Source organism: Pholcus phalangioides, unplaced genomic scaffold, assembly GCF_987345545.1.
Source record: "Pholcus phalangioides strain wild (caught in Gottingen) unplaced genomic scaffold, Ppha-v1.0 ptg000010l_1, whole genome shotgun sequence".
In the NCBI taxonomy this organism is placed as follows: Eukaryota; Metazoa; Arthropoda; class Arachnida; order Araneae; family Pholcidae; genus Pholcus; species Pholcus phalangioides.
Window position 1 is genome coordinate 36,529,370 of NW_028301603.1, and position 17,552 is coordinate 36,546,921.

Genomic DNA, 17,552 nt, shown 5'->3' on the forward strand with positions numbered 1-17,552 from the left:
ATCTTTCCCCCGCCTTCGACTCCCGTTAAGTCTCTTTCTTTTTTTGTTCTTGCCCGTCCGCGAGGTGGCGCTCGTCACGTCACAGTGCGGGATGGGTGACGTCACGGGGTTAGGTTTATATTGATTTTATGATCGGGATGGCGGGAATAAAAATGGTATAGCAATGTATGTGTGTGTGTGTTAATAACGTGGCGGAGAACCTCGTGTATTGATTCAATCCATTCCTATGTATACATTATGTGTATCTTAGTCACGAAAATTAAAAAAAAAAAGGAAACTTCCGTCGATATCTTGTGTAGTGTACGGCTATTCCCTGACTTACGAACGGTGTGTAAGTCGGGAGTGGACAGAAAACTACTCTCAGTAGTTCTCAAAATACAGTGTCATGGAACAAGCAGGCAGACCTAAAACGCGATACTTACATAATACAAAAATTCGATCATTTACCATTCTTCAAAATATGGAAGACAGATGGCAGCATCAGAAAAAACACGAAACAAGCACAACTCTGACAGCAAGAATACGTTAGAGGCTGGATTCGAATCCAGCACAGCAGTGGTCATCTGAAGTTGGTTACCTGTGGTTTCCAAGACGATCCAGCCGATCTCCCCATTGACATGTCTCGCCCCCAGAGAGCAAAGGGATACGGAAATATCTCCTGCTACGTTTCGTCCCCGGTAAATTCCGCTCCAGGAAATTTCGCACTTGACATTTCAACCCGGGTACGTTTTATTCCCAAATTCTCGCACCGAAATTTCGCTTGCCCTGGTCGTATAACTGGCTGACTGTTTGAGTGGCCAAGTGATTAGGTGAGTGACTATATAAATGGGGGATTTACTCACTCATGCAGTCAGTCACTCACTCATGCGGTCGCATGATTGACCGAGCGTGACCACGTGAATGACTAAGAGAGTGAGTTGACCGAGTCAGTGACCAAGAGAGTTACCGTATGAGTATGCGAGTGTAAATGACTGTATTGGGTTGAGCGAATACCCATATGAATAATCAATCGTCAAGTGAGTGGAAATATGAATGTTCAAATATTCAATATCTACTACTGTACCACACATGCACCTCGTTCATTCTAACGAATGGTAGTACGTGTCGTGAACTTAACATGAAGTTTGTTTCTGGATAATGCTTGCTATGTGTAGCGCTGCCATCTGCTACCAATTTTTCTATGAATGTAGTGTAATTCTTGAATAATTGTACCGTTGTATGCTTGGTGCTTTCAGGGGCAAGACTTTTTAACGAGGAGATCGGCTCGCACTCGTGCCTTGAAGTTGGGAAACACAGAAAGCCGACTTCGGCCAGCCACCAAGCGCGTAACTGTATGAGTGAATGTCAGGGGGTAAATGTCCAACTGATTTGATCATTCATACGGTCATGCACTTATCACTCATACAATCACTTACTTTGCCACTCACATAATCACTTACTTGGTCACTTATACGGTCATTCATAAGGTCAGGGCAGGCGAAATGTCGAGGGCAAAGTTTCCATAAACCAAGAGCGACAGGCCTACAGAGTTCGAATATTCAATCGTTACACATCACTCATAGTTTAAAAATTAGATGGATCACTGAAATTCACGCACTCAGACTGTTAGGTACACATGCACACTTCCGGCAAAACTCACTCGGAAGTAAATTGCTTATAGCGATAGACCGGTGTTGTGCTCGGTTTAAAAGAAGTCACCACACACACACACACACACATGTACTATGGACACTTCACCGGCTGTAGAACTGGATTGCAGGATCACCACGGTGAGTGATTTTGCTTTTCTGGCTAATCTCGATGTTGGGATTTTGTCGAAGTGATCCTCCGCAAGAAGTCTTTTCTGGGCTAATCCGAAGCAAATCTGGATTTGTAGATGATATTCAAGTACCGGTTCTCGAAGGAACTTGAATATCATCTACAAATCCAGATTTGCTTCGGATTAGCCCAGAAAAGACTTCTTGCGGAGGAACACTTCGACAAAATTCCAACATTGACTAGCCAAAAAGCAAAATCGCTCACCGTAGATATTTAAGTTCCGGTCCGAAGGGTAATTCAAATGTGAATGCCCAGCACTGTGAACTGTTTGATTATTCCCGTCGCACTGGAGGCTCTGTGTGTTTTCATCTGTGTATGTGTATATTGCATATTCCGTAAAAAGAAAGGGAAGCAAAATTGCTCAGCACTGTGGACGGAGGCTTTGTTTCCTCGTTCCCCGTCACAGTGGAGGCGTTGTATATATGTATTTTGTATGTATTGTGTATTTAGATCATTCGAATCTTCCACCTGAACATGCCAACTTTATCTTCTTACTTGCCACACAAGTCTTCCCCTCACTTCTTTTGAAATCCCAAGCTGCGGTCTACAGCCCTTATGTGCCACTGAGAGCGCATGCAATTTTCCTCCTTGGCCATTGGGTTCAGCTATCAATATCTAGTCAAATGGCTTGTACGTTACATCGACTTGATAACTGTCTTCATAGGGAGAACGACGCGAGTGATTTGATACTTTTGGCACGGGGATAGGGGGCCACTACTATTAATTTTTGCTAATTTTTCCGAAAAAACCCTGCTTCTTTTGAGGTAACGGAAGTAAGTTGCTTTTTTTTTTTTTTGCATCAGTCCGGGGTTGTGAGCGGTTCTATCTATCCATCCGGTTCATCGGTTATTCAAACCATTTGCGATATATTTTTTTTCCTGTTCCCGGAAAAGAAAACAAATGCATTTCATTTTGTAAGAAGGTAAAATAGAACAAAATTTAATTTATTTCGTCCTTTCCCAGCCCAATGAGGATGTCTGGCGACTTACAAATAGCCTTTCTGAGGCTTTGTGAAGGAGCAAGACAAGTTCGTACATGTACAGGGTGATCAGCGAATAAGCCCTTATTTCAAAATTAAATATCTCTACAACAAAGACCAATAGAATTATGCGGTAAACGGTACGTTTATTAGCGAAACTGTAAGAATGTTGTACAGAAATTTCGAAAATTTAGTTTTTTTTTTATTTTTTAAAATTAAAAAAAAAAACAACAAAACTGGAGATTTTAGGGTTCCGAAAATCCTCATTTGTGTGAAGAGAAACCACTGCTTCGCCTAAAGTTACTGCATGGGCTGCGGTATGCGCCATGTGTGCTGACAAATTGTTCCAAAATTGTAACGTAACGTTCAGTAGTAATCGTTTCTCGCACGGAGAAGGGGCCGATAATGCCTCTGGCGCAGCCCATGCAGTAACTTTAGGCGAATGCAGTGGTTTCTCTTCGCACAAATAAGGATTTTCGGAACCCCAAAATCTCCAGTTTTGTTTTTTTTTTTTAATTTAAAAAAAAACTAAATTTTCGAAATTTCTGTACAACATTCTTACAGTTTTGCTAATAAACGTACCGTTTACCGCATAATTCTATTGATCTTTGTTGTAGAGATATTTAAATTTGAAATAAGGGCTTATTCGCTGATCACCCTGTATGTGTAAAGCATGAGTGTGTGTTTGTGCAAACAAAAATCCAGTACAACGTCATGTCCCGAGTACAAATGTAGTATGCGCTCTAAAAGATCACAATAATGGGGAAAAACTGAAACATTCAATATTTAAAAAAAATCGTTGGTAGACAAAAGCCATATAACACATATAAGATATAAAAATAACACATACGGATACGAAAATGAATACAATATACCAGTGGCAAAGTAGATAAAGTGGGATACAATAGGATGACATATACAGAACATTAAAAATATAAATGCATAATATAAATACATAGTTTTTCCAATCTATTACCAATCTCAGGGCATTTCTATGCCCTTTTCTTCGTGGTTCGACTGTACATGTAGTTTTTTTCTGTCATATTGTTCAATGCTCTCACTTGTATCAATCATACATGTTCTGTAATACACTGTAATATTTTCATGTACAGAAATAAATTGAAATTGAATTGAAACTATACTCCATTTTTTCTAATTCAATTTTTTTTTTTTCAATATTTCTTCTTTCCTTTTTTTTTTCATTTTTTCTCAAAAAAACATTTATAACAAAAATAATTATAGAATACATAATTTTCTTTATCAGTGGAGTGTCCAGTAAGAATGCAATACCCTTTTTGTCCTATGGTATATTGTTATCTGCAATGGGTCGTAATTCACTCTCTCATTGAGATGGCCATATTCAGAGCTCTGTAGTTTGTCATAGTGGGTCGTAGATAGCTCCTTGATGAAGTCCAGTATAAGGGGTATAACCCAGGTCTTTCCTGATGTCGGCTCCACCTATAAATTTAGGTGCCTTCGCAAGAGACCTTAGGATCTTGTTTTGCTGAGATTGCAGTTTTTGACTTGCGTTGGCCCAGACCGAGGCTGAATATGTCATAATTGGTCGAAGTATAGATTTATGTATGGCTTTATTCTCTTTAAGGAAGAGACGAGCTTGAGGAAATGTCATTTCGGAAAGCATGCCAAAGGCTTGGGTGGCGTCTTGATCTCGCAAGTGTGAAGCTATATACAGGGTGTCCGCTCATCGTTGTCCAATGGCTGTTTCCTGGGGATCCGGAACTTTCGCCCCCGACATCTCGCCCCTGGAACGTTTCGTCCCCGTTACATTTGGCCCCCGAAAATTTCGCCCCCAGAAATTTCGCCCCTGACATTTCGCCCGGTGCATTTTGCCCCTGGTGCGTTTGGCCCCCGAAAAATTCACACCTGACATTTCACCTACCCTGAACGTGAGTGACCGTATGAGTGATTGACTGTATGAGTGACAGTGTGAGTGATCGAGTGACCGTATGAGTGACAGTGTGAGTGATCGAGTGACCGTATGAGTGACCAAGTGAGTGGGAAATGGACTGTAGGAGAGCGTTAGTGACCGTACAAATGACTAAGCGAGTGGCAGAATGACTCACCACGTGAGCGACCGTACAAATGACTAAGCGAGTGGCAGAATGACTCACCGCGTGAGCGACCGTACAAATGACTAAGCGAGTGGCAGAATGACTCACCACGTGTGACCGTATCAACTAGTGTGCAATTGACTTTATGAGTGAATGACCGTATGAGTGACCACGTGACTGACCTTTTGGCAGTATGAGGGACCAAATGAATGACCGTAAGAGCGACCAAGTGATTAACTGTATAAGTGATCAAGTGAGTGATCGAGGGATTGACCGTGGGAGTGACAAAGGGAGTTACTGAACGTTTGAGTGAATAAGTGACCAAGTGAGTGACTAATTAAATATTGGTGTAAGTTTCCTAGTGAGTGATTGAGCGTATGAGTGACCAATGGAAATACTGAATGATTGAGCGTATAAGTGACCGAGTGGCTGACGGAATGAAAGACCGAGTGAATGCTTGAATAAACTTCCGAGTGACTGAGTGATTGTGAGCATATGAGTGATCAAGGGAGAGACTGAGTGATTAACCGTATGACTGATCAAGGGAGAGACTGAGTGATTGTGAGCATATGAGTGATCAAGGGAGAGACTGAGTGATTAACCGTATGACTGACCGAGTGACTGACCGAATGGCCGTATTAGTGACCAAGTGAATGACCGCATGAGTGACCAAGTGAGTGACTATATGTGACCAGGTGAGTGACTGTATATGTGACTAGGTAAGTGATGGTACGAGTGTCTAAGTGAGTGATCAAGGGACTGACCGTGTGAGTGACCAAGGGAGTTACTGAGTGATGAAACGTATATGCTGCATGAGTGACAGAAATATTGATAAAGTGAACGACCGTATGATTGACCCAGTGAGCGATTGAGTGATTGACAAAGTGAGCGATTGAGTGATTGACAAAGTTCGAGGGTGGAGTGTCTGCAAAGATGATCCTCCTCATCCCTCCCTTTTTATAGGCGGTTACGTAGCACTGAGTGACCAAGTGAATGACCGCTTTCACTTGGTCATTCAGTGCCACGTAACTGAGTGACCAAGTAACTCACTTTAATGGATCCTAAGAATTTGGAATTTTCAGTTGAAGCATAAAATATTTTTCCCAAATTTACGTTGCTGCGAAATTTTGCAATATAAGAAGAGTGTATTACCGTGTCCTGAACAAAAACATTAAAATCCCCCCCCCAAGGTACCTTTTCCCTCCACTCCTAGATATCCTGATGGGTTTAAATAAAAACCTTCATACTTAGGTTCACCATGCATCATCGAGGAGAATGCAGGAAATTGCAATGTGCTGAATACGGCTTATCACTAAATTTTGAAAAAAATTCCAATTTATTGCACTCATATGATCACTCACTGGGTCAGGGCAGGTGAAATGTCCGGGGGTAAATTTTCATTAAATTTATTTAATTTCATTTTCATTTCTTAAAACTCGATCACTCATACATTCACTCACTTGATCACTCATGTGGTCACTCACTTGGTCACTCGTACCATCATTCATATGTTCACTCATACGGTCACGCGTACGGTCAAGGTAGGCAAAATGACAGGGGGTCAATTTCCGATTCCCTTGATTACTCACTGAGTAACTCATATGATCACTCACTGGGTCACTCATATGGTCAGGGCAGGTGAAATGTCCGGGGGTAAATTTTCAATTCACTCGATCACTCATGTATTCACTCATGTGGTCACTCACTTAGTCACTCGTACCATCATTCATATGTTCACGCGTACGGTCAGGGCAGGTGAAATGTCCGGAGGTAAATTTTCAATTCCCTCTATCACTCATATATTTACTCATGCGGTCAGAGGAAGCAAAATGTCACGAGTCCAACTCACTTGATCACTCATGTGGTCACTCACTTGGTCACTTGTACCATCATTCATATGTTCACTCATACAGTCACGCGTACGATCAGGGCAGGCGAAATATCAGAGATAAATTTCCGATTTACTTGATTATACTCACTGAGTCCCTCATATGGTCACTCACTGGGTCACTCATATGATCAGGGCAGGAGAAATGTCAGGGCGAAATTACCGGAGGCCAAATGTACCGGGGTGAGATGTCAGAACCATTTCCTGAGCCATTGGTTGTAGAGGCAATTTCCAATTAGCAAAAATGTTTCAAATGATGTCACCCATCATATTAAACGCCGTTGAGATGAAAACAATTATTAATAAAAACGTTACAAAATTTAATTTTTCATACGATTCCCGGGCCCTCTGCCTTTCAATCAGGAAGTTATAGCCCTGTCTCTCCCGAGGATAACAAAATGATATCCATGTTTCCGGCTGCAATATTCGCTGAGATATTTGGACTAAAAACACAGAAAAAAAGGAAGAACAGCAAAAACCAACGGGCAACAATGATTCCTGTCGTTATCGCAAATAATATAAATGGAAGTTGTGTCTTCAGTTAGCTCAAAAGTTACATAAAGTAAATTCTCGAACAGGGTTGCAGACCATATCAAATACAAATACAACGCCACAACAGGCAAATTGCCCAACGAGGTGGCTGACTTAAGAACATCATGGATCCCCGAGCCCTACCTACTACTGCTACACCACACATGCACCCCCACCCCCCGCGAAACCCCCCCTTCCCCAACGAATCGGTACATGCGGGAATGTGCGTGTACGTGTAGTGCAACCTGACATAAAGTTTGTTTCTGTGTAATGCTTGTTATGTGTAGTGCTGTCATCTGCCCCCAATTTTTACTAACTATGAGTGAAGTGTTATGGTTGAATGATTTACCGTTGTAGGACTGTTGCTCTCTGTGGCGAGACTTTTTAACGGGGAGATCGGCTCGCATTTGCGCCTTGAAGTTGGGAACCACAGAAAACCAACTTCAGCCGACCACACCAACTTCAGCCGACCACCCCGGCCCCATCAAATAGGGTATTAGAATGATTCTGGTCGATGAGGTTGGGTGGAGAGAAACTCGTGTCTCAAAACCCTGCGCGCAAGTGGGACAAAATGGCGAGGGGGAGACCAAGGTGGTGGCTCAAAACTGCCTCTGGTGGCATATGCCTCTTGGTGTAGTCTCGATAAAGAAGGAAAGCCTAACCATCCGCAGTGAAAGCGGCGGGTGCTTTGCCTTCTTGGTTTTTGATTTTCCATGAAACCTCGGAAAAGGTGTGGCGACAGCCAAAGTGACTTCAGCAAAGTGACTTCCGTGGAAAGGGTAAATTAGGAGATCGCACCAAGTCACAACCTCCTTGATCCAAGCACCTTTAATTTGGTTTGTGAAAAAAACTTTATGATTATATAGCCGCGTAATATAAAACTAATCTCAAGTGTCTATGTTCAATATTTTTCGTAATATTAGGTGCCTTCTAGTAGTCGTTCCACTAGGTGTCTCCTCCTAGGTTATATAGGAGGTTGTGATCATGTTCCCTCTTGGTATAACAAGTGGATTTCCCGAGTCCGTTCATATTGCATTTGATGAAATTTGATGGCTCGAATTTATTCTATTTACGGACACGTTTCGTTTTAGAGCAGCGGTTCTCAACCGGTGCTCCGTCACCTCCAGGGGCTCCGCGGCCGCTTGAGGGAAAAAAAAGAAAAAACAGTAAAATTAAAAACAATCTATAAATATTTTCAAATAGTAAAAATAAATCAGTGATTTTGATTAATAATTAAGAAATGGGCCTACGGGGCTCCGCCATATAATGTTTTTACTAAAAAAAAGGCTCCGCGAGTCAAAAAAGGTTGAGAACCGCTGTTTTAGAGGGATCCTGAAGTGAGGTAGCGGATTCCAATTTCTTCATTCCTAGATAATTTGTTCATGGAATATCTACTTCATTTCTACAAGCTTCATTGATTGCAACAAATGTGATTGGACCAATCCATCTGTTATTTTTCTGGGAAACTTGACACTCTATACTTCTACATTAATAATATATATATATATCCGTCATTTCTCTTTTTTTCTTTGTAAAGAAGGGCGAGAAAATTGATGGAAATGGAATTTTTATATGCAATTGTGCGTTCCCCCAATGCTTCAGCTTCCCAAAGTTGAAACTGCTGAAAAACTTCCACTGGCAAAAAATAGAAATCTATTGAAACTCACTTAAAATTTACTCACCAAAAAACAAACATATATGTTTGACAAATTTTTCAGATTTTTTCCTTCTGAGGGGGGGGGGGGGTTTACCTTTTTTCCTGTAAAATAACACTATAATCCTGTGTAATGCTTGTTATGTGTAGTACTGCCATCTGCGCAATCAATTTTTTTTTTAAACTATGAATTTATTTTCTCAACTCGTAGTGAGGGCAGTGTGATGAATGAATAATTGTAACGTTTTGTGTGTAGGCCTGTTGTTCTCTGCTGCGAGACTTATTAACGGGGAGATCGGCTCGCATTCGCGCCTCGAAGTTGGGAACCGCAGAAAACAAACTTCGGCCGACTACCACTGTGGCGACGGTGGGAGACACCCCCCCCCCCATGAATAAGATTATTATATAAGATTATCTTGTATATGCAAGGGGATGTTGCCTTGGCTTATCAGTGGGCGTGGTCTCGGAGCTGCAGCGTGAAGTCAATGCTCAAATACGTTTTAGCACCTTGAAGTAGCTTATTTCACAGTTTTAAGTGAGTGATTTCACGTTCATAGTGGTGTTTTTTGCGTTGTTCAGGGGTTTCTTGCGTTACAGCCCGTAAGGGCTGGTGTTTTTTTCCCCTATTTTCCATCTCGAACGGAAGAAAATTCAGCTTGTATTATGTCTCCGCAAGCTCGCTTCACATACACGCACTCACAATTTTACACAGACAATAAATACTCTATTTCTCTCTTCATAGGGTTCAAAGAGCCACTTTTTAAAGCCGCGAGATGGCAAAGCCGGGAACCGGCGTAAATTCACATTCTGGTCTGGTCTGGTCTGGTCTGGTCATAGTGGTGTGTTTTTTGTGTGTGATTCTTACGTTAATTAAAGATCAGCAAAGATATGAGTTGTTGCGCGATTGCCAGGTCCATTTTCACTCGTGGACTAACCAGGGCTTGCTAAAGGTGTTCCTGAAAAACGATATTGAATAATAAAACATGACAGATACACTACTTTCTGGTCAGATGCGGGGGGGGGGGGGATCCAGGCCAATAATTTCGGGGAGGTTGAATTGATGGAAATGGGGAGCGTACGATGAATAAACACCCCGTTTTTTACGGGAACAGAACGATTATTTGTTATTGTGAGTGTGATCACCCCCTCATGCCCCCCACCCCCGGACTCACACTTGTTTCTGGCCTGCAAACGGTTCCCATATCACACATCTTGAAACAACGAAGTCAACGCTTCTGAAAATCACGCCTTATTCGAATGAAACCAAAAGAAAACAAATGAGAAATTATCAGACATTTCTAAAGATAATTGAAATAATCCGTGTCGAGTTATAAATTTCTTAATTCAAATTTTCAAATGGTTGAAGGAACCAAACCAATAAATATGCAGATACTGATCAGAATAATCGAGAAGATAATTATGGAAATAATTGAATAAAAAGTACAATGATTGCAAAATTTTTTTATTAATTAGTGTGCGAGCATAGTGCGCACTGGTTTCCGATTCTGCAAGTCCGTGCCGTTGCGGATTGCTTAAAATCCGGAAATTCAAGTTTTCAGCCCATCCGTAACGGCGTGGATTCGCAGAATTGGAAAAAAGTGTGCACTATGCTAACACTCTAAATTACCAAAAAGCGGACTTACTTCGGTTCTGTCAGAGCAATGACGTCACGCATTACGTCAGCTGATATTGACTCCGACGCGACATGAGACAGCCCTTAGTTTGACCCGTTCACACCTGAACGTTCATTTTTTTTCCTGGAATTTTCAAAATGTTTTTGAATGTTTGGTGTTTTCCCTATTTTCACCACTCACGGACCAGTACTTTCACTCGCTAAGTCACTCTTTTGGTCATTCACATGCTTGCATACTCATTTTGATAGATCACCAATCTGGTCTCTCTCTCTCCCTCTCCCTAAATCCCTCATTTTGCCACTCACTGACCTGTTCGTTCGCTCACTAAGTCACTCTTTCCGTCCTGCTCACACTCTAGATCAGTGGTTCTCAACCTTTGGAAGCCCTCGGCCCGGTAGGCTTACTTTTTTGAGTGGAAGGTCCGGGTCATAAACTCGACTAACAGGAAATAAATGGGACGAAAATGAAATGATGAATCACACTCACGGCACGGTATGACTGTCTCAGGGCCCGGTGGTTGAGAAATACTGCTCCTGGTCACTCTCTTCGTCACCTACGGACTTGATTCTTCGCTCTCCAAGTCATTCTCTTGGTCATCCACATTTTTGCACACTGTTCTAGTCACTCACATGCTTGCAAACTCTTTTGGTCACAAACATTCTTTCACATACTCTAAGTCAGTGGTTCTCAACCGGGGGTCATATGGCCTGGGGGGCCCTAGGATATTCCATGGAGGGGCCACGGATGAAAATATCGCAAAAGGGGAGCCACGGCTACTGATACGGCGGCCACGAAGAAGTGGCGAAAGAAAAACCTAGAGAGTGTTTGTGCATGCGAGTGACCTAGAGAAAGCAATAGAACCGGTCGGTGAGAACCAAAAGAGTGATCTATAGAGTGAGGGACGATGTCGCTGAGTGACCAAAAGAGCGGTGGTTCTCAACCTTTAGAATCCCGCTGCACTGTTGAATTCATTTTTGAGTGGAAGGTCCAGACATGAACACGAGTAATAGGAAATAAAGGGGGGGGGTCGGAATTAAACGATAAATTAGACCCGGAACACTGATTTAGAGTGTATAATCACGCGAGTGGGCAAAACAGGATGCAAGCATGTGAATGATCAAAAGGGTGACTTGGGAAAGTGGCGTATTTACTGGGAGTAGAAGGGGGCTAAGCGGGCTGTAGCCCAGTGTGGCAAATCTGAAGAACATGTGGTCAAGAAAATTAGACAAGAATGTAAAAAGGGCGGTGAAATTCATATAGCCCGCAAGTATCAAAACCCATAAACCTGTAGCATGTTTAAAAATCACTTCGGTGACTCGCGGCTCGTTAACGGATCACTTGAATAACCCATGTTCAATTGCTCTGTAACTGTGTCGTGTGTCGCTACTCGTTCACAGATCACTTGAATAACACACGACACAGTGACAGAGCAATTGAGCGGCCCAGTTCGATATCACTCAAGCAGCTGGCGACACATTTACAGACCACTTTCTCTCTTTCAAACCGAGCACAAATCAGGTCTATCACCATCTATGGGCGATATACTACCTAGTCAGTTGTGCCGGAAATGTAGCTGAGTAGTGCTGCCATCTATATTCCAGAAGTGAAGTTAGTGATGTGTTATGACTGAATTATATTTGTACTGTTTGTAGGTCTGCTGTTCTCTGTGGCGAGACTTTTTAACGGGGAGATATGCTCGCATTCACGCCTCGAAGTTAGGATTTACAGACCACTTGAGTGCAGTGCCATCTTAATGCATGGACCAACTCGAGCACAGCCCGAGGGTCTCAAGTGTATAGGGGGGTCTCATCAAAATGAGATCCAGTTGAAATTTTCGAGAGTAGGCATGTGAACTGGTAAGCAGGAATTTATAGTCACGTAGGAGCCTCAGAAAAATGCCCGGGGCCCCATTATGCTGATAAGACAGTCCTGCTTAAGTGACCCGTGTCACATTTAAAGTGATCTGAGGCCCAGTTTTGGAACACTTAAGCGGCCCAGTTCCACATCCTTATGTCACCCCGACTGAAAATGTGTCGGGGTGACATAAGGATGTGGTATATTCACGGTATATTCACAGAGATGACTTATGTGACCTGCGGGGCTGTTCCAATTCACACAAAGTGGTTCGCGGCACGTTTTCGAACCTCTGGAGGTTGAGCACCTTGTTTTAAGACAATGTTTTGGAAGGGGGGCTATAATAATTATGTAGGTTAATTTTTTAGCGGACAGTCACATTTTTTCCTACAGTATCCTACTCGGGCCGGGATTACACTAAAAAAGTTGTTTTGAAAGTTCTTTTATAAAACTTGAAAATTCAACCAATGAGCGTATCGGTTACATTGGAGCAAATAAGAAGCGAAATAATTCCAGGCAATTATTTTATACGAATGGACTCACATTGATTGTTTCTTTTTAAAGTTTTTTAAAAGATCCCATCAATTTCCAGGGAGTGATTGAATGGTCCCAGGAAAGGGGGCGGTGATAGAAATTTCGGGTATAATATGGGATTCTATGGGTTACATTCGCTTGAACATAAACGATAAGTTTCACAAAAGCACTTTTATCAAACTTTAAAAAAAATGCAACCAATAAACGTATCGGTTACATTCAAGCCGAATGTAGGTAAATTTTTTTGAAATAACTTTTATCCAATTTTTACAATGTAAGGCTGGCATTACACTATAAAATTTTGATATAAGTTCGTTTATAAAACTTCCACAATGTAACCAATAAGCACATCTTAACATAAGCACAATCTGTTACATTCGAACGAACTTAACTGATCCGTCTATTGGTTGCATTTTTCAAGTTTTATAAAATAATTTTTATCAAACTTTTATAGTGTAATACCGGCCTTAGGAAATATTACACTACATTATAAAAGGTTTAGAAAGTTATTTTATAAAACTTCAAAAATGCAACCACTAAGCGTATCGGTTATATTTGACTGAATGTAACCAATAGACATTGATTGTTATTGTTTTTTTAAATATCTGTAACTAAAATTGGAAAAAAAAACAACCAGTAAGCTTACTGGTTACATTCGCTCTAATATAACCAATGCGCTTATTGGTTGCTTCTTTTTCGAGTTTTGAAAAAGATCTTTTATCAAACTTTTATAGTGCAATCCAGTTTTAATGCCGGCTTTTGCCAAAAAATATAAAAGCTTATCCCAAAACTCTATCTAAAGATATCACGATGTGCCGCCATCTAGTGTTAAAATTTTCAACGTTAACCAATGTTTTTTAACATTTTCTTTGATTTTGTAACAAATAGAAAGTTATGAAGGGCCACATGAATATGTTTAAATTATTTTAATGTAAATATTCAATATTGCTTGAAATAATCTTATCAATTAATTAAAATAAAAATTATTATACATAAATATTATGTCAATTAATCATTAATGTTAAAAAAAAAAGGGATTTAGAAAGGAATAATAGTTAATCATACTGAAGTTATGATTGGAAAGACCTTGTATTACTAATGTACCACAGCATAGTATAGATAAATATTACTATAAATAAATTTCATCAAATTTTTGTGAAATGATGGAAATGTTAATCACTACCGGTCAATTCCATTTTTAACATTGGTGGAGTGAGAACAGTTTATTCATAAAATTAAATATTAATTGAAAGGTATATGGTATGAACGCTTTGTGAATTATATAACCATTTGTTATGTGACCTAATCAGCATAGATTTTTTAATTTAATGTAATTGTCAAATGTTCAAGAGTTACGTAATATGATTCTGAGGAGTGTATTGAGGTTCTATAAATTCTAATGACCATTTGTAACCTTATACTCTATTTTTCTATTTTATAATTATATATTTTTTAAATATGTTTGTCAAATGTTTAGAAATCATATTGAATGGTTTTGGTGACATTATTGGAGTTTTCATGTATATACACATTTCAATTTTTTGTCTAAATGGAAATATATTGCAAAATATGCTGTAAACTTATGTTGTGTTAATCACTTTGTGAAAAACTGATTTGTTTAATATTGTACATATTGTGAAAATATTTGTAGTCGACGAGATTTATTTGAAAGTAAGTGTAATCTGATGGGGTAGAAGATGTTTTAACCCGTGAAAACTGTTAACAGTATATTAATATTGTTTTGTATTAGTGAGAATATTTTATATATAAAGGGTTATATATAATTAAAAAAAAATGACCGGTGGTTGTTTTTAAGCAACCATTTTGCCACTGACTGATCAATATCTCTACCTAAGTAGAGAAACCAAGACGAAGAAGACGAGAGCTCAGTGCTCGGTACTTCGCACTAACAACGGTAACGGCATTAATGTTAAAATTGGAAAATTCATTTTGAATAAATTGAGGTCCTGCCTCGAATTCTGATGTATTAAACAGGAATGAAATAGGCCTCTCCGACGGATTAACTAATTCCATTTTGAAGAAATTAGTTCCTGAAATATTCGTAAAAATTTTATTTAATTTGATTATATTCTTTTATCGGGGGGGGGGGGGGAGCGTTGTCCAGGGCCGTCATCAGCCATTTTTGGATTTAAAATTAAGAGAATTCGGCCTTTTTTCTGTGAAAACACTAATGGATAAGCCTTTTAATCGCCTTCATCGGGGCATCAAACCCTTTGAAAATACCTAGAACTTACGTGCTCTCCCATGTGCAAAATGTGTGGCCCCTCGGCTTCATGTAATGTGGGCCCGCAACTTCAAACCTAATTTTATAAAAATGAACTGTGTGGCACAGAGATGTTGCTGATGACCCTCGATGCAGTTCCATATCACTTGAAGAGTCCCCGGCATATTTACAGAGCACCCGAGTGGCATGCGGAAAAATTACGGAAATTTGAATTTACTGAAAGAAATAATACTAGCACTAATTAAAATTTAGAATTAATGAAGGAAATAATTCGAGAGTCAGGAAAATTTAGAAATGAAGAAAATCCAAATTTAATGAAGGAAATGATTTTAGAACTAATAAAAATTAAAAATAAATGAAAGAGAAATGATTCGAGAACTAATTAAAACTTAGAAATACAGTCGAATCCCGTTTTAACGAATACCGTTGAAGCGAAAATCTCGTTTCAACGAACACTTTTCTATAATCCCCCAAATAAGTTTACATAGGAACAATACTAAGGTAACCTGGAATTCCTTTATAACGAAATTTCGTTTTAACGAAGTTATTCTTCCGGTCTCTTGGCGTTCGTTGTAACGGGATCCGACTGTAATAAACATTCGGGAGTGAAAAAACAACAATAATTGCAAATTAATGAGATATAATTCCAGAATTTAAGAAATAAATAAATTCAAAATTAGCAGAGAACGCGTTCAATAATCTGTAAACCTCGTTTGATTTAAGGCCCGGGCCCGGTCACTGTTGGCTCACCCACCAAGATGCTACTGCCCGTAAATTGGCCCCGTTGCTAATCTCACTCCTGGGCCCCCTCGGCTTTGACTTGGAAGTAAATTTCCTATACATAGATCCAGAATTTACCCTTTTTTTTTATAGAATAATTGTAAACACAGACCACCCTATATTATATGAAAAGTGATAATCCGTATAAAAACGTGGAAATGGTTCGCATTTTTGAGGAATTCCGATAACTGCACGAAATAATTACGGCGGCCCGATTTTCTCACGCCAAAAAAGATAAATAATCATCGCCCTTGAGAATGTCTTTCATCGGATTATTTCTGATTATCCAGGAATCCGTTTCTCAGTCATCACTTATAAGTGTCATCAATCCTCGAACTACGCCGCTGTAATGGGAAAAACAGTAACGTTCATATGCCTGATGATGCGCAGTTGATAATGGTGGCGTAAATGCGTAGGAGAAATAAATTATCGTCGATAATGCACAGAAGAAACGTCTCCAAAAGACGTTCTCTTTGATTTTTTATTTTCAGATAGTTCCAGTGGTGTTCGATGGCGTATGAACGACATCCTGCTTAACTTTTTCCACGAATCACATTTATGACTATCCCGTGGGTTTGTATATATGTACAGTATTTAAATTAGTTACCGCGATCACAACTATCCCAACACCACCATGGGCCCCTGGGTGAATTAGTGCACGAGGGCAGTGGTTCTCATTCCTAGTTAATGGGTGAAAATCAAATGGGGGGAAGTCGTGACAGGTGGCTTGGGGGGGTGGGGGGGCATAGAAAATGCAAAAAGTACAGATATGAAAAAAAATAAAGCTTTTAAAGAGGCCCTTTTTAGATATGGGTCGTTAAAAAAATTTGAGTCGCAGGGACTCAAAAAAACCATGACAGAATTCATGAGGGAAATAATTCAAGAATTTATGAAAGAAATGGTTCTTTTTGAATTTAGCAAAAAATTAAGTTTGCGAAATGTTCCGGAATTCGTGAAAATTCTGGAAGAAATTATTCTAGAAATCGTGAAAATTCTGAAAGAAATTATTCCAAAATTTATGAAAAAAATAGTTCTTTTTGAATTTATCAAAAATTAAATTACAGAATTTATGGGCGAAATATTCCGGAATTCGTGAAAATTCTGGAAAAAATTATTCCAGAATGCATGAAAATCATGAAAGTTCTGAAAGAAATTATCCCAGAAATCATGAAAATTCTGAAAGAAATTATTCCAGAAAAATCATGAAAATTCAGAAAAAAAATTATTCCAAAAAATCATGAAAATTCAAAAAAAATTTGTTCCAAAAAATCATGAAAATTCTGAAAGAAATTATTCCAAAATTTATGAAAAAAATAGTTCTTTTTGAATTTATCAAAAATTAAATTTTACAGAATTTATGAGCTAAATATTCCGGAATTCGTGAAAATTCTGATTTTAAAATAATTTCCAGAATTCATAAAAGAAATTACAAGTCAATTGGTTGCTTTTTTTAGCTGTAATATTATAGAATACTGTAATTTTATCTTAAGAACATTGCACGTGCTCAAGCAATTTTCCCCGTATAATGAGAGTATGCTTTTCAAATATTAAAATATGCATATA